This window comes from Grus americana, chromosome 14 (genome assembly GCF_028858705.1).
Source record: "Grus americana isolate bGruAme1 chromosome 14, bGruAme1.mat, whole genome shotgun sequence".
NCBI classification, from domain to species: domain Eukaryota; kingdom Metazoa; phylum Chordata; class Aves; order Gruiformes; family Gruidae; genus Grus; species Grus americana.
Window position 1 is genome coordinate 5,166,891 of NC_072865.1, and position 18,374 is coordinate 5,185,264.

At 44.1% G+C, this 18,374-nt stretch overlaps 1 long non-coding RNA gene across 1 annotated transcript in view; it reads right to left on the reverse strand.

Annotated features, from left to right (window-relative positions):
- LOC129212550 (uncharacterized) overlaps nucleotides 1-18,374 on the reverse strand; it is a 33,075-nt gene continuing 14,701 nt past the window's right edge. The window contains exons 3-6 of the long non-coding RNA XR_008579207.1: nucleotides 9,349-10,894; nucleotides 8,869-9,058; nucleotides 3,810-3,861; nucleotides 1-2,376 (exon numbers count right to left, since the gene is read on the reverse strand). This is a non-coding gene — a long non-coding RNA (uncharacterized LOC129212550). The remainder of the gene's footprint in view (nucleotides 2,377-3,809; nucleotides 3,862-8,868; nucleotides 9,059-9,348; nucleotides 10,895-18,374) is intronic.

An 18,374-nucleotide genomic window follows, 5' to 3' on the forward strand; every position in this document is an offset into this window, starting at 1 on the left:
GGTAATGCTGAAAATTTTATTTTCCCTTATTTTATTGGTATAGCAAGCAGACAAAATTATAAGAGAATGTTAAGTTGTTAGTTGATGCAACCTGATGGAGGACTGTGAGCTTCCTTGGGGGAGCAGAAACATGGAATTAAGTATGGAAAGCTGGAGGGGGAACCTGAACTCCAGGACACTATCCGAATGTACAAACAAAGTCTTAGCAGTGATGTTTTTTAAAAAAAACAAACTGCATCAGATCTTTGTTCAAAAGTGGTTCGGTCATGTCAACTAGACCAAGATATTTATAAACATCCTTGTAAATGAATATATCCTTACATATATTTGTATTTTATGGTTGATGGGTTTAACTGTAAGCACATATAACTAGAGTTAGACACTTGGAAAATGGCAATCATTGTGAAAATAATTCTGTTGAACAAAAAGCTCAATTGATTATTGACTGTAATTATGTATGTGGACAAAAGCAGTGCCATTGCTGTGTGTTATTTAAATACCTTGATTCCTCCTGTCTCCTGCCAAATAAATATTACCCTGTATAAAATCACTATATTGCCCAGCGGTAAATTTTACTGCCTATAATCTTGATGGGACAGTTCTCATACAAACAATTCTAGAAAATGGTTTAGCATGTTCACTTATTAGAAAAACAGAGATCAGTGAAAAATTAGATATTTGCTGCTTCTGGGAGGGACAAGGACTTAAAGACAGCTAGAGAACCTTCTCAGGGCTCATGGTGCTGACACACGTTTTAGTGGAGAAGGACAGAGTCATAAACCAGGGAGGTTTCAAGTGAATTTATGTCTCAAGGGCAGAGCAGCCTTTTACTATGGTACTTTATGATTTGTACTCAAATATAATTAATGTGTTTGGAATACTGTTTTCTTAGACATTGAATAATCTGTGTGATTTGTCAGAGCAGAAGTTTCTCTTCAGCAGCTCAGGAAATGTTATCTGTAGTACAAATACTGAAAGAGCTCTTCTGAGTGCTGCATTGCAGCCCTGCTGGTACATAGTCATTTCCAAAGCAGCATCTACTCCTGTGTTTTAATTCATCAATATCTAAGTAGCAGAAAGATACTTTTGATTTTTCTTGCTTAAGTCAAAATGTTCATACCACATTTGCCTGCATTATCAATATTTTACCCCATATGATAAAAACTACTGCGATTTAACAATGACACATTTTATTGGGACAGATTCCAGCCTCGAAGATGAGAGGCTTTTATTTTACCCAACCCTGCTCCACTATAAGTGGCAAATGATACCCAAGTTCTATTTCTTGCATTATATTTTTTGAAGTTACATTACAGCTGCATCGATTGCAAGGCAAGAATATTTTATCCTGACAGAACTGTAAATTAACATTGCACTAAACTGTACTGCAACAGGTAAAATTCTGAAAAACACTACAGCTGACTTTCAGAGAGATCAATTTTGCATCTGAGAAGTGTCTGAAACTTACCCAGATTCTAGAAAGAAATAAAAATTATGGCAAAGCAGGTAATGACGTACTTACAGAAATGTGGCCAAATAAGGCAATTACAATATGTTGTTTTATGCCACAGTTCTTATTTAGCAAGCTCTGCTCCATGCCTCTGGAAGCACATCCAGATTTTAGCCTACTTTCCTATAGAAACAAAGTTTACACCATTATGCTTCTGTCCTTTTGACCCTGATAACGTTTGAGCCATTGGCCAATCTTATCCAAATTTGGAAGAATAAATGTCTCAGATGTTACGACACTCCTGTCTTTGGAAGAACGGTGGCTGGCTAGAAGACAGAAGTGCACGTTGCCACCCCCACTGACAGGTTACACATGCAGCACGACGTGCTCATTTCTGCGCCCACCGATCAGAAGACGCACAGCTCCAGACTAGCCAGAGCAGATGCTGAATTACTCAGGAAGGGGATCAGAGTTTCAGAGAAATGACACACAAGTTTCACCCCAGCATTTGGGATCCTTTGAAGTTAAAAAAAAAAACCAAGCAAAAAAGAACCTGCACACAAGTTGCCACACTATGTCCCCATTACACTGTTGTAAATGCAACAAAACCTTTGCATTCATGTAAGCGTGAATGGCATTTTAAAACATTTGTGACACTTTTCCAGGTTGAAATGGCCTATGGGACAGAGGAAAAACAAAGTAAAAAGACCGTGACAAAACATCACCACTGACAGAGAGGTCTTTTCACCGAAACGTTATCTTGGGACTCACAAACTATCATGGTCTAACTATGGGAAGTCCTCTAAGCGCTGCACCTCCTTTCCCAGCTTCCTCCTCCTGTTCCGCAGGCACGGATTGTCTGCAGCAGGGGCTGGTTCACAGGATGCACGGAGTAGCCAACACAATGTAGCCATCTTCTTACAGCTCTGGATGTGATTTAATGGAAATAAAATAGGATTTGGCTTTCAGGAGAAAAATTGTCATATTCACAGACTCCCCACTTCCCCCAGGCCCATCAGAGTAAATGAGTGACAAACCAGGCTATTAGATATATATGACATTTGCTTCATTGTATACATATTTGCCTTCCTCATTGTTTTGAATAGTACTCTGAGAGGAGAGCAAATCTATAGAAAAGCTTTGAGTAACCTCACAACAAAGGGTCAGACAGACTGCCGATGTACTTAGTGGAACTTCATGGACTCTATAAATATAAAACAACACTGTCCTTTCTATTCTGTGCTAATAAGACACTTTTAAATGTTCCACAATGACACCCTTAGAATTATCTTGTCTGCTATCACTCATTTTTAAACAAGGTTCCTTTGGCATATAGCTCGATTTCCATGCAAATGCACTAACTGATGTCTTTTATTTCATTTCTTAGGCTTCTCTATTAGTCACAGGCTATTTACATAATGTGATGGAAGTGGCACCTGTGTGGAGCTATTCTCTGTGCAGAATTCATTTCACCCTCACACCTAGTGAGAAAAACTTGTTAATTCATGTAGGTGATAGGGCTATAACAGCTGCATGAATTAATTCTCCCAACCAAGCATGGCTACTAGAGTCAGAAGAAGCTCTCCAAGTCTAGGGTCCCTCTAAAGAGAATCACTTATACCCCCTTGCCAGCTCCATTTTTAGGTTGGAGACTTCTGCAGTGCTTACTTCCAGAAGCCAGAACCGCAGTGTCGGAGGTGGCTCGGAGGCACAGATCTCCCAGGCACACACTTCTGTAGCCGCTGCTGCACAGCCTCCACCTCCACAACCTCCCAGGCCACGGTTACATTTCGCCAGCACACTCAGATCTCTGTCTCTCATCCTCAATACAGGCCAACAGATTTGTCTATTAACAAGCAACAAAACAACTACTTTTGGGACTAAAATAATTTGGATGCTATAGTTGTGTCAGATGATCCCACGCTTTAATTTCTACCTGGAGCCATCTCAGTATTTGCCATCATTCCCACTACTAAAAACCACCCCATGACTGTAGTCTGATCGCATCCCCACATTTCCTCAAGCAGTTGGCTAATGGAAACCATTTAATCCACATTAGATTGTTGGGAGGGGGGAGAAGAGGTTCTTTTGGGGTTTGTTTGTTTTTCAAATAAATGCAACCACTGTTCTCTTACACGTGAGAAGTAAATCTAGGCAACAATAAAATTCAGGAAGTCTTGTGTGGATCGAAACAAGAAAGGAGATGTCAGAACAGTCCTCGTACTCTCTTTTGTCTCTCCAGAGCCAACTGTCCCATTCTTCTGGAATTTTCCTCAACAAAATTATCCAGCTGCCATCCCCTCCCCTCTTAAGGAACTCTGCAGGAACTTAGCAGCAACTACTGCCTCGCAGTCCTTACCCATTCCTGTTGCCTCTTGGAAGGATTCCGCTGCTAAAGGAGCTCTCTTCAGCTGCAGAAATTAATAATAATGAATAATTTTAAAATAAAATAATCAATGCCAAACAGTCTGGATTTTGGGGAAGGGGCTTGACTCTGAAGCGGCAGGGAAGGAGCTGAGTTTAATGGAGTAGAACAGAGCCAAGCCAAACGCTCACAGGAGCTCAGACCCTGGAAAAGGCTTGGGAAGATTCTGCAAGATAATGGAGATACAGTTTACAAGCCTCAGAGCAGATTGTAACAGCATGAAAATATACATATGTGTTTAACTCAATACACTGTGGCAACTCTGGGCTTTCAGAGAAAAAATTCTATTTGAGCATCATACCTTCATGGGACATTTTACAAAGACAAGAAGGCACAGGAACCATTTCACAGGAGGGAGATGCACATACACACTGCGGCCATGCCCGGGGTGGTAGGAACTGCGGGCTCTGCTTGCAGGAACACAAGGCCATCAGGCGTCAGCAAGGGACCCCAAGTCTCCTCGTGTAAGACTTAGGTCTTGCAGCAAAGGGCGTGGGAGAGCGCCAGACCGTGGGCTGGGCTGAGCGTACGGCCGCGGGATGGAAACTTTACATCCTCACTGGGTGGTTGTACGTTTATTCTCTTCTGAGGAACTCCAAAGTAAAGGTCAGAGGGACCTCACCACACCCACAGGGTAAACCTCTGGCAGGATAATTAGTCAGCAAACAGTCTCTTTTAAGGTATCCAGGCCTAATATTCCACTGTTTGTAAAGAACAGCTTTGTCAGTCAACCTAGCAAGGCTGTCAGCACGGCATGATATCCTATCCAGCACATATTTACATTTTTGCATTTCAGGTGGCTTTAAGTGTCTTGTTGCTTCCAGCTTTTTACTCACAGACCTTCCTGACAGTATGAGCAGCTCAAGTTCTCACTTACACCAAACGCACCATGCACTCCTGCGCTGGTTAGAAATCAGAGTTAAAGTTCTCCTCCTTGGGACTCGCACCGTTCATGCCAACCAACACCAAATACCCACCTAAACCACAGCCTACACTTTCTCCTGAAACTGGCTCTCGATGGGGCGATTCCCAGAGGCGCCGTCTGTCTCCAGCTCTTTGTCGGAGGGAAGCGCCGGGTCGCGGCGCTCGGGACGGAGCAGGGAGGGACGGTGGAAAATGTCACACTCCAGCGGTTTTGAATGCCGCCAGCCGGGTTGGTGACCGTAAACGTGATCCCGAGAGCACATTCTCCAGGGGCACCCACAACCTTTGAGCACTGCAGAAGCTCCTGCCCACCAGTGCTGGACCGCACACCTGCCAGGCAGAAAATCCCAAAACTGAGGCATAGAAGGGTATAATCATATTTCGAAGTGCTCTTTATTAACTAAACCCAGCTAAATCTTTTGCCTGTGTTTAGGCATGCATACAAAAGCACGGACATACTACATTTAATTGTCAGTTGAAGTAACTTAAGTCCTGTGACTGACTGGGAACGCAAGGTTGCTGGCTTCTAATTAAAGATGAAGTTGGGACTCCTTTAAAAATTGGCTACAGAATTAGCATTGAGTCCAAAAGCAAAATCTGAGTTGACTGAAAGGTCATCAAACATAGGGAGATAATTACTGCTTGATGTCTTGCTGTTCCAGAAAACCCAAGCTCTAAATTTAAAAAAAAAAAAAAACCAACAACAAAAAAACCCTGCATGCTGGAAGCCTTTGATGAATGATAACAAAAAGTTTCTTTCTTTCCCATCTCCATCATGCAAACAGACCAAGCACAGAGATATTGAGGGCATTATGCAAGAAAACCCCCAAAATCACATAAGCCCGAGTATCCTGTTAAACCTCATGTCTTTATTCATTGAAATACAGGACAAATCAAATATTTCAAGGGAAAATTTCAAGGGAAAAGTAACTTTGTTGTTGTTGTTGTTAGTATCATTTACTTTGCTGACTAATCAATTTACAGAGTTGATTAGCTTTTCCTTATGCAGCTTTGAGTCCTTGCCTCTTTCCAAAAGGAAAATATACAGTGTCCTAAGAGTCTAGGAGTACTCCAGTTGTGTTAAAAGGCTGTGTGGGGTTAGTGTTAAAATACTTCCAGTATGTTTTTGCATGGAGGGGATCTGCAGCAGCTCCACCAAAAGCATTTAAGAATAGCAACAGCGAATTATGAACAAAACAAATTATGAACAAAAAATTTATGAACAGTCAAATTAATATAATCAAGAGTTACAGCACATCTGCTGCTAAGAAATAATAGGTGCCTCTTGTATTCTTGGAAAAGCTCAAAAAAAATCAACTGCTAGTTTAATAATTAAGAAGGCTTTAGAAACATGCAGAATGACTGAATTGCTGAGGATGGGAAGGGACCTCTTAAGATTATCTAGTCTGACCCCCCCATGCTCAGTAAGATATAATGCTTTTTCTGAAGTATAATCATAAATTTACCTAATTAAAACTTCAACAGAAAACTGCTCGTGGGAGAGCTGGCCACACAGGAGCCGTGAGGGTGTGTGCGGCCAGCAGCGCCTGCGTTCCTGCCGTGGCACATCGCTTAACCACCGCTGATCTCCATGGGAAGCTTGGTGCCTCCTCCAGTTCAGTATCTCCCCACCCTAGGGGAGTTTTTTTCTCCATCCCAGTTCATGTTGCTGGCAAACCTGGGGCGGGGGGGGGGGGTGGGGTGGGAATCAAAATTCCCCATTGGAAGCCACTCCGGCTGCCAGAGCGAAGGCAGCTGTCGGGGAAGCAGCGGTGAGCAGATGTGATGTGGAGCCACCGACGAAGCAGGCAGGAGCCTGGTATGTCTGGGCAGATGTGCAAGGCAAAAAGTAATATTTTTTTTTCTTTTTCTTCACTCTGCAGAACCAACCAGGGATGAAATCAATAGAAATTAGTTTCCTGCCCACTTCATCTGTGGCATCAGGAAGGGTTTGGAAGCCAATGTTTCAGTACATGGTATAGATACAGAAAAAGAGACCAGCAGAACTGCCCTACGTGACCAGAATCCAGAGATCCTGCAAATGACTGCCATTTACATTTTATATTAAATATGTCAAATTTGTTTCTCAAATTTTATCCTCAGGAATATGTGCCAACCTTTCATTACGACTTTATTTGTTTCACCTTTAAAGCAATCGTCCCCGGGGCGGGTATTACTCGCATGCCACCTTTACCACAATCAGATTAGCGCTGTGTTTACTCTAAAAGCTGAAGCCTCGGTGTGCGGCGGTGAACCGAATGCTCGGCATTGAAATGAGATCGCCTGGATGGAGCACGCAGCCCAGCCCCCATTTCCAGCCCCGTCTTGGAGAGGACCGTGCTCACCATGTGGTGCTCCTGCTATGCCTGTGCTATTTCTAGCTTCAAACACTGGAATTGGAATGGACAGATTTAAAAATAAGGCTTTGATCCTGCCAAGGTGTCTGCTGACCACACTATAGACCTTTTTCGCTGGTAGTTGAACCAGCGTTGTGCCATGCAGCCTTCGGATGGTCCCCTTCATAATACAGGTTCACACACTTTGGTCTTCCTTACCCCATTCCTTAGACCTGCTGTCACCCACACTGCTTTCCCTCCTGCCCTTCTCGCAAACCCACGTGCCTGGATTTGAATGTGCTTTCACTTTGACATCATTTATCCACCTGGAAAGAAAGCAAACTCACACTCCAGGCAATGAAACGAGCCTTTCACTTCTTGCAAACTGCGTTCCATCACCAGCGCAAGGTTCCCCTTCAGCAGCACAGACCTCCCGAGGACCGGCCAGCCCTGTGCCCACCACCCCGCGCCCACCCCTCTGGGCACAGCTTCCAGCCAAGTCAGGTGGAAAACCAGGTACTGATGACTCCTTCTCATCCAAAGTTGCCTACATCCCAGTGTCAGCTTTAGGCAACACTAAAAATAAAATGTTTACCTAGAAGTAGTAATTTCTACGTAAATTGCTGGATTTCTAGTTAATAGACCTCTGAGGATTTTTTGGTAGACCAAACACTCCTTTCAAAGCAAATGATTAAGGCTGTATAAAAAAAATCCTTTTTACTCTACTGTTCAGCATTTAGATTAATCAACCAACTAGTTTCAACATCTCAGCAGCCATCCTCCTGCAAAAATGAACACTTTGCAGTCGTAGTCAAAAAGCCTTGAAAGGCTTCAGCATTCACAGGGGGGTTACAGAGGTGCAGAGGATTATGCCCTGTGCACAGCCACTAACCGTCTGAAATCCCCACAGCCGTAGCAAGGACAGAAATCTGGCTTGCACAGCGCTCGCTTCAGCGCACCGAGTACACCATAAATGAACCACTTGGCGTGTAGGATCAAAGGTAGGGAATGTGTCATTATCCAGGAGGGTGACAGGCAGAGGAAGGTTTCACCCAGGCGGAGTTTCCAAAATACATATAGCAAATGGATTACTGCTTTCTCAAAGCTCATCACCCATTTCTAGCTACCCCAGGACAGAGAGCCCTCCAGTGCTCTGCTTGCTCTACCTGGATTTTCAGTTTCCCTCTCCCTCCTTCTCTCTACCACTCCCTTACTTAATGGGAAAGAGCAAAGATGACATTTCTCACAGTATTTAGCAACACCTACATGATGCAACTGCCCGGCATCAGGATTTAACAACCCATAATTCAGGTTTACCAATCCGGACAATGCAAGTCAAGGTTTTGCTTCTTGGAGGAAAACCAGACAAACAAACCAACCGAACCAAAACAAAAATCAACAAAACAAAACAAAACTTTGGGACTTTTAGCAGCTGTAGTGTCTAGATCAAACAAGTTGTTTCCACTCACTTAGGTCATTTTTTACTTAAAAAATAACAACTGCAAAGCAATGGAAATCAAAGGTTAGACTTTGGCACCATTAAGCAAGCCATAGCATTTTTACTAGCATAATCCCTGAACACTGGGCTACCAAATACCAGACTCCTCCTTTTCCTTCCCGGAGATTTTGGCAGTATTATGGTTTGTACAGCATACCTGAGATGCTCAGGGGGCACTGGACCTGCAGCACAGCAGTGGTACAGGAAGTCCTCAAAAGAAATTTTTCACTTTTACCTCTGCAAAGATGAGGCACACATCAGCCAAGGGAGCTTCCCTCCCAGTATCACTTCTCCGCTTCCACCAACAGGTTCAGCAAAATCCACATACACGTTTTCTTCACCTGGTTGCACCTACAGCACAGGGGCTTGGTGGCACAGCTACATCCGCTGGAAGTCTCCGGTTTGGACCAACATCCTTGCAACCTCTAGAATTCAACAGAATTCAACAGAAGTTTAATATTTTACAGCAAATAAATAGTTCAAAGAAAAAAGATCATTTACTTCTCACCCTTAAAGGTTTCATAATATGGTTATCTGAATACTTGAGCCTGTATGTCCAGCAAATGCCTCTTGCACAAACGTGGCCTCGTTTACAAGGCCTATGAAACAGGCAAAAAGAGGTAATTGTCATAAACATAAGACAATCTAGATGAGCCTAGCTTCCTTCAAAAAACCATCAGAGAGGATATTCTGAGACCCTTGAAGCACCACACACCTTCTAATATTTGAGAACACCACAGTTGCAACTAATGTCTTCCAGGAAGAGACGTGAGATTTCCAAATTCAGTTTTCAGCTACTGCCTCTGATCTTCACAGACCTACTCGCACACTTGGATGCTGAGAAGCAGCAAAGGAGTGGGGGAAGGGAGGGGATCAAGGTGCAAAAAAAAAAACCCCAGACAAAACCCCAAAGGACTATAAGCCCAGGCAAGTCTTGGTTCTTCAGATTGAAAAGCAACATAAAGAAACCACTCTATATTCACACGGTCTGTGGAAGCAATCTCACATGGTCTGGAACTTGCTCAAGGTACAACTTAATGTCCTTTGGACAGTGCTCCTTGGATTTATTTACACTTTTGCCCATTAGTCTTTACAAATCAAATCTTTCTGCTGTAGGGCACACAAACTGGCCGGGCATTAGCACGTGATTTGCTGCTCTTTTCAGTAAAAGGCAAAATAGGGTGAAACTCTGAAATAGCCTACGGAAAAATAAGGCAAGGTCTGTGGGAAGAAGCAATATCTGATATTACTGGATGAGAGAGTGTCTTTCTGGAATTGCCAGCCATCTGATTTCTTCAGATCAGATACAGTAACGTCTTCTAGAAAAGCCTGTGGTTTCTCCTTGGACACAACTCATGGCTCAGAAAGTCTCTGGGGCTAGTTTGGGCCAAGTCACTCACATGCTGTATCGGGACGGTGATTTTTAACCTTATCAGAAAGGATGAGAAAAAATGCTGTCAACTTTGGGACATAACGATGACCAAGAGCTAGACTTTGTAAAGACTGACTTGAAACTAGAATGAAGAAGGTGCTGCATTTCCACTCCAGCTCTCTTCTGATGTAGGTAATTCAGCTGGAGTTTATAGTTTGGACAGATTAAAAACAACTCGCACAGAAAAGTGCACAACCTTTCAAGTGTACTTTATGAAGAATTTAGAGCGTAATAGCCCATACTTCTGGCATGCTAAGGACTCCAGAAATAAGGATTTGCCAGAGGTACAAAAGGAAGCAGTCCCAGGAACAGCAATTCCCCCGCTGATGCACCAACCACGACTGCATCCTCCCGCAGGGGACGTGACAAACCCAGACAGTTAAACAGATGCAGGGACTGTGTTCGTATCGTTGTCTCGGAGCCAAATTCAAGCCTGCTTTTCCTTGTCTGCTGTTTACTTCACATAAGTGCCAAATGACATTAACATGAAGGCTCCCTGAAACTCCATCTCCCTAACATTTAAAACTATGCTATTGATCGGCGTCTGTCTTGTGTCGGGACTTGTCAGCAAGCTGCTGTGAAGGACACGCGAATGAAGTGGGGCACTCTTCGGAGACGTTCTGCATCAGAAAGGGAAGGTTCAGAGAGCTCAGCAGCTAACTGCAGTTCCCAAAGGGATACGTACACTTTGGTAAGTGAGATTATTCCAGTTTCCCAAGCCAGATGGCTGATTGATCTGATATTATAGAGCGCATAGCCAGACTAAAGCAGTTTGTCATGCTTCATTACACAGTCTGCTTCCATGTCTAGTTGAACATCTTCAGATCCTCTGGAGAAAAAAAAATAAAAACCAACAAAAATTTATTACTCCCCAAACTATCAGAAGATACAGGTACAGCAATAGCCTTGTAAAAACTAAGTCTTGAACCTTCTAAGGGAAATCTGTGTACTTCCAATGCAATATGACAACTTTTCCCAGGCAAGGATTTTGCTCTTCAAATACTCCCAAAACATGAAGTTGTTGGATATCACAAAGACGAGACATTTACAGGTCAACTGCCTCATTTTATGTATATTGAAAGGTCAGGACAAACTCAGCTCTAGATCCCTGCCCAGGTCTGCTTATTCTGCTTTGATTCCCAGCAGCACGGGCTTGTTCGGGCAGCCTGGGAGGACCAGCAATCCCTTTCTGCACAGTACTGGGAGCACCTGCAACGCTTCCTGCATGAGCACTGCCTCAGCTCTTCCTCCCAAGCATCCCAGACCTCTCAGTTCGCCACCTTACCACACCTTACACCGACACCACTATAAAATATACTGAAAGCGTTCACACACTGTGTTATCAAGGAATTTATACAGCTGCATTTAGACAAAAACCTAAGAGAATCCAAACCTGCTGAGCTCATGCATGATCTGCCTGAGCTGTCTGCTGAGTTCCACCCTCATGCTCCTCATCCTGCTCGTAAATTTGCAATTTCCACGTATTTTTCTCCTCGTGGCCTCCAAGTAAATATGCAGAGCCTGAATTTATGAAACCATCAGATCTTTTCTTTGATCAGACTTGAAAAGAAGGAAGAAAAATAACCAAAATTCTTTCCCCCACTCACTTTTTTATTGTATTGACATCTTATCATTTTGTCTCTGGAGACCAGAGTTAAAGTTCCAACCCGGTCACAAGGTTTGATGGAATTGCTTCAGTCCCTAATAATTATTTGTCCACATCATAAAACTATTGTCACACAATCTGTCATTATTAGCCATTACTGTTTGGCCAAGGCAGCAGGTTGCACTGGTGACACCTGAAGGATGGGCTGGGTTGGGCAACGTAGGTAACACAGCAACTGCCTGCACAAGGCATACCTTTAGCTAGGAGAATTGTTCACTTTTTTAAAAAAGAACCAAATCAACACAAATTTTAAGAGGAGTGGTTATTTTATTGGCATATTTCCTGCTAGTGCTTTATGGGTACAAACTATTTTTTGCATTGCTGAAAATCAAGGCAGCATTATACTTAGATTGTATCTAATTAATTTTTCATACTAAAAACCTTCTCAATGCCAGATGGCTGATACGTGGCCACTTAGAAACCAGAAGGTGTCAGTCAGAAAAAACCACAAAATCCTCAACTTTGTTCACTGAGCCCCTTTTTCACCTATGGCCTTGCTAGTCAAATGGTATTTATGTACCTTTGAACAGGGAAGTCATTTAAGAGAAGCATGAAACATTGTTATTTTAATGCATCTCTCTAGCCTTCAGAATTATTCTTTCCCATTCAAGCCATTACTCTCAGGAGCACAGAATATTAACCTTTGAGTTATCTTTTGCTGGGTCAAAAGATCTTTGGGTCGTCTCCATCATCACCTAACTTGGGGCCATTGAGAGAGATGCACAGGGAAACCTAGAGCCTGGGTCTGCTGGGTCCGCTCTCTTTGTCACCTTCAAGGGCACAGTTTGCTAACTGGCAGAGGGAGAGCATCCCCACCAGGACAGCTGAGCAAGGGACGGAGTGTGCTGCTGAACCCAGTACAACCGCAGTCGGACTCCGTGTTGGTCAACGCTAATGCAGAGAGGAGCAAAGCCCCCGTCTCCTTTCTGCACAGGTGAAGCCCGGGCTTGCACAAACAGCGCAAAGGCATTTCTGTCCTGTTTACGCCAGGCTACCCGCCAGCTAACATTTGCCAGAATGTCACAGGGAAAGGAAAAAAAGCACTCCTTAATTATAGTCCTTCTGTTGTTCTACTCGGGGGTTTTATTAAAAGGGAAAAGCACAGAGAGCAGCAAATCAGCAGCTCCTAACAAATGAAGTTTTGGAGGTTGATTTTTCAAGTGATTAGCGGTGCAAGCACACATTTTCACAACTCAAAACCTTTGCATTTTTATCCAACAGCCATTTTCATTAGCAAAGAAAGGACCAGGGAAGAACAGTTAACAGCCAATACTAGCCTCACATACTAACGGCTTTAATACCACAGCACACAGATTTAAAATCCCTATATTGCAGCTTTGGTTCCCTTGTCCCGAGAGCTCCATAGGTTCCATATGCAGCTTTAGAAGCAAAAGCTGTCACTGCACCTGTGCACATATGATTCTTTCACGATAAAACACCACTTGCTGGACAAAACGCCATTCAGCTTCGCACAAACCATTCACCATCTCCAGCAGCATTTAGCACCATCGCTCCCATGCACGAGTTAGAAGCTCTAGTGACCGAGCAGAGCAGCTGCCAGCAACTTATGGGCCGAAATAGGAATTGGAATAGCTTAGAGACAGATGATATACCCTGAAGGGAGCTAACAATAAGCATGGTAGCATCAGACAGCCTATATGTTTGCTGTGCTTCTTTCCATACCTACAAGTCCCTCAAGGTATCGAGAACTTGCAGCTGACTGTGCTGCTGGGATCGCGAGCGCCGGGTGCTCAGCACTCCCCAAATACGCTTCCAAGTAAAGCCAGCCACAGAAATTACATTCAGAGAACCTGTTGTATAGATCACTAACTCGATTTAAACTTCCAAAAAGACAGCTTTAATAAAATCATCACTTGTCTAATTTTCCGAATGCGAAAGTCATACAAGTTTCACCAGATTTAATACATTTCTGAGCAACAGACTAGATGGGGAAAATTTCTTTGCTCCCACAAACAACTGGCAGATCTTCACCTCCCTGGCCCCACATATGTTGGTGACAGAAGATATATTTTTTGCCCATGTGCTCCTTTTTACCAAGAGAACAGGCTGGATGAGCTTTGCTGCCTACAACCTGAAGATAAAAACGGGGGTTTTTCCTTCTCCCAAACATGAGTTTCCATGACATTCCCAAACACCAGTCCAAAATCCCTTGGATGGCAGCAAGTTACCTTGTGTCAGAGTAGATGAGAAATGCACGTGTGCGGCTAAACACAGCAGCGTGCAAAGCAGCTACGCTGGGGAGTGAGAGGCTCTCAAGCTGTGTGCCGTATTACCGAGTGGAAAGTGCAGACAAGGAGGGATTGGCGGGGCTCTCAGCCCCGGGACGCAGCATTCGGACTGAGAATACCTCAGATCCCAGCAGCTGGAGGGAGAGGAGAAGGGGAGCTGATGCTTTATTCTTACCAAAGCAACCTTAGTCTTGCTTAATTCAGAGACAGAGTTTATGGCAGGCTTTAGACTCTATTCCTTCAACCTCTTACAGCTTCCAAGATGCAGCATTAATGCCGCGGGAAGGCAGAGGACTCTGAATTAAGGGCACAGTTATCACACGAGTTGTTCCTGGCCCCCCCCCCGGTTTCACCCATTGCGCTCTCATTACAGGGCACCACGGGATATTCACTTACTCCGGCAACTGGAGCTTCCCAGCGCTCCTGCAAACAGAGCGATTCTTCCTCTACTGAAATACCAGCATCTACAATTAGTGCAGTTGGGCAGGACACTGTTACTGAATCCCCAGTTAACAGTTATAATTAACTGTTGGGGATAGGAGAAACATGGATTAATGCACTGTCTATACATCACACAGATGCATATAAAAATATTCTTCACCAAGACACTTCACGCTGTATCTGCAAACCCAGCCTTCCCATTGCACTGCTTTTCATCCAGTCCTGCACAGCGATTAGAGCAGGTCGGTGGGACCGGGACAGAATATGACTATAGGGGTTTGTCCCCGCTCAAGATTCGGAGCTCCTAGATCATCTTCCCAGGCCTCCAGGATGAGCCAGTCTTGTAGCGATCAATGAATTCTTGCCGCTCCCAATGCCAGGTTTGTTTTTCCTCTCCAAACTGCCTGCACAGGAAGCTCTTAGACCAAAATTTCACTCCCAAGAGAAGTTTTGCCCCAGTGCAGAGCAGCTGGAAAGCCCCCTAAAGTTGCTTCCTAGCAATTGGTCTCCTGAAGGGAAACCCACTGCCTAATTTGGGGCTGTCACAAAATCCCGTGCGCCCCAACCTCCGCTTTCTGGCCCTTGGCACTGACAGAGGAAGCAAGCGCTGGCAACAGCCATGGGTTAGTTTTCTGGACCCTGAATTACACGAGACATCGGTGCAATGCATCCCGTCAGGGATGTTTCTCCTCTCCCTTATGCAGCTTTAAAATCATAGAAGTATAAATGAATACATGTAGGACCTGAGAGTAAAGGATGATTCCTTGTGCTAACACAGGCTCAGAGATAATCTCACTGCAGTTCTCAGTGGAATTAATTCATGTGCTGTGTGCATATAGTGTTATCAAGATATGAGAAGGAATGCATTACATAAATATACATTTATCATAGGGAGTGGAACAGCTGAGACTAATTTTCATCTTTGCTTCTGCACTTAGATACGCCTTGTACATATTTTCCTTCAGTAAATGATTCAATCCATCACAATTAAAGTAACACAATGTAATCCTTCCTTTGATTTAATTGTTCCCCTTCTGCCAGATATACAAGTTCAAAATACAATCAAAGTAATATTTAAAATAGAAAGATTATTTTCAAAATTAGCACAGATCTCCTAATGGGTTCAGAATTACATGCTGGGAGTCTTGCAATGCATTGATTTTTGGTACTTAATTTTAAAAGATTTCCAGAGAACAGCAGCATGAATCTGAGCTGATATTTCCCAGGAAACTCTAATGGACTTGGGTATTCAAATCCCTCAGATCAATCTGCTCTCCCGTGCGCTGCTGCAAACGCTCTCCTTCCCCCACATCTCAGAGCAGAGCTGCCCCTCTGGGACCCGGACGGTGCCCACGGCGGGACCAAGCCCTGCCTCCTCACGAGGCAGCAGCCCCCAGCGTCCGCATCTCGGGTACTGACATCGCTCGGGAGCAAAGCCACGGGGAAGGTCACAAACACAGGGCCAGAATGAGAGATGCCTGGAAAGGCACCAAGCAGAAACTCAGGTGGTGCCCATTTCTTTGACAAAGACACTGGGAAGAGGCAACGACCGGCTCCGAAGCCAGGCCACCTCCCCCGGCAGCTTTGCTCACTGCTGGCTTGGGCAGATCTGACCCGACAACTTAAAAGCTTTTACTAATAGTTCCATAAGCTTGCCCAAGGTAAAGCATATGTACACACAGATATGCTTGTTAAATAGCAAGCAAGAGCAATGCTCAGAGCTTTTGCACTCTCCTGTAACCAAGAAACAAGTGAAGAAGAGCAATTAACATCACCCCAATTAATGAATGTGATTTCTTCTGTCCTTCTCTCTTCCATCTCCTGACTTTGTTTTCAACTCCCTTCCCTTGCTGTACCTCCTGAATGTTTAATTTCACATCCAGGCTTTGAAACGGAGAAATGCCAGCGCTGATGCTTCTTAGGCGAAGAACTGAGACTTCTTAGCATGGGACAGCCCAGCGCTCTCAGCAGGGACACCAGGTGTTGAAGCGCAACGCTTGGTGTCCCTGCCGAGATCCCCGGATTGCAGAGCCGCTGGCAGTAACTTTAATAGAAATGGCATGCGCTGTCACCGTAAGGATTGAAGTTTTCATTAGCTGTTGAAGAAGGGGTTTATACAAGCCGCAGCACTGTTTTTTCAGGAACCCTTCCTCAGTAAGTGATTCAAAGGAAATGATTACCCAAACCAAGCTGTGTCCTCATTATGCTGAAGCACCTGCCCTTCCTCAGCACAGCCACCCTACAGCTCTGTAACTACTTAGCAAGACAAAGGATGCTGAAATAATCAGCATGATCAAACCCTTACTGTAGCAGGTATGCAGCAGGTCCTGAAAAATAGCCACAGAAAAGAAATGTGTAAAATTCACAAGGTTTTTTTTCCTTTTTCAAATGTCTCACTGTGTCTGGCAGGCAGAAAGCAGTGTACGAGCACACACAACACACTTTAGAAGGTCAGGATGGGAACCAAAATCAGTAACATCCTACCAGGTCCCTGTCCCCGCAGCTGGGTTTGCACAGGAAGCAAAGCTGGTCTGTCCCAGGTGGGCTTGGGTGTTTCTGTGTCGCGCTGCATCAGCCGGCACAGACCCGGCCCGGAGGACGCTGGCGGTGCTGCACATCACCTACGAGCGTAAGCCGGGGAGGAAAGGGTCTCTATTCCCTTTCCTGCCCAGGTGGGCTGGAGCAGGGAACAGCCTTCATCCCAAACCTCCTCCTCTCCTCATCCGCACGCTGAGCGATGCCAGCGAGGTGGGATGGCGAGGCAGTGACGGACACCTAGCAGATGGAAAAGCGGCTATTTTCAGCACACAGCAACCGGCCGAGTGCAAACTGCTGTTCTCCACCCCAACCTGGTGTCAGTGGAGGAGCACGCCGACCAGCCACGCGCTAATGGAGCAAAGGGCCGGTGTCCATCCTGCTGCACGTGTGAACTGAGGACCATTCTGCACAGAACCGCTGCATATGGTTGTTTACACCATCGGTGCAGGATTCAGACCCTTTGTCTCCAGAGACAGACTTACTTCATTTGGCCGCTCTATGCAAGATAAGAATTGCCTAATTCCTTATATACTCAAAAATTAATACATCAGAACTCATATTCTTATTTTTCATGTGCACATACTACTATTAGTCCATCCCACCTGGAGAACTAGAGCCAAATGTGATGCGTGTTTAAATCGATGAAAAATTTTTTTCCCTCATCCTCAACAGAATTAAGTCAGACTCTCAACACCAAAATCCTGTTGCATCGTGATACTGATTGTTAGTAGGATGCACATTAGTATGTGCAGCAAAATATAACATTAGATCAAATCCTGTTAGAACAGAACCTTATCAAAGAAGTGATTGACAGGAAATATGTTCTCCAAAAACAACCACAGTATTTGCTCGTGGCACTCACACAAAGGATATCTTTGAGCCACAGCTCATATCTTTGCCAAATGAGAAACCTCTAAAAGAGCCTAATTTTTTTGCTCATTTTAATTTTGCCCATTTTAACTTTACATATGAAATTCTTAAAAAATAATGGCAACACATTTTAAAGAGAAGTGTTACTTTTATATGTATAGTTATTATTTTCTATAACACATAGACAGCATAAACAAAGCAAATTAATGATGTTAGCGCAAACTAACGGAAGCGGTGCAGCAGAGTTTGATGCTCACTTACACAGAAGAAATAAGCAGGGACAGGAATCCTCCCAAAATACAGGATAGACACAAGGAAGCATCTATGTGGTTTGAGTTGCCAGAAAACTAAAGGCACACCATGATGATTATAACTTTGTGAGGTCTTTAACTACAATTTCTTCTGCTGCGTCATGGAATCACAGCTTACGTCTTGCTAACAGTCTGACAAGCTTTTTCTGTGCTCCTGCCACCTCCCAGCCATACAAATAATTAAGAAGCAACCTCATTTACAGCAGGTGGGAATAAGGGGTTTGTTGAACACAG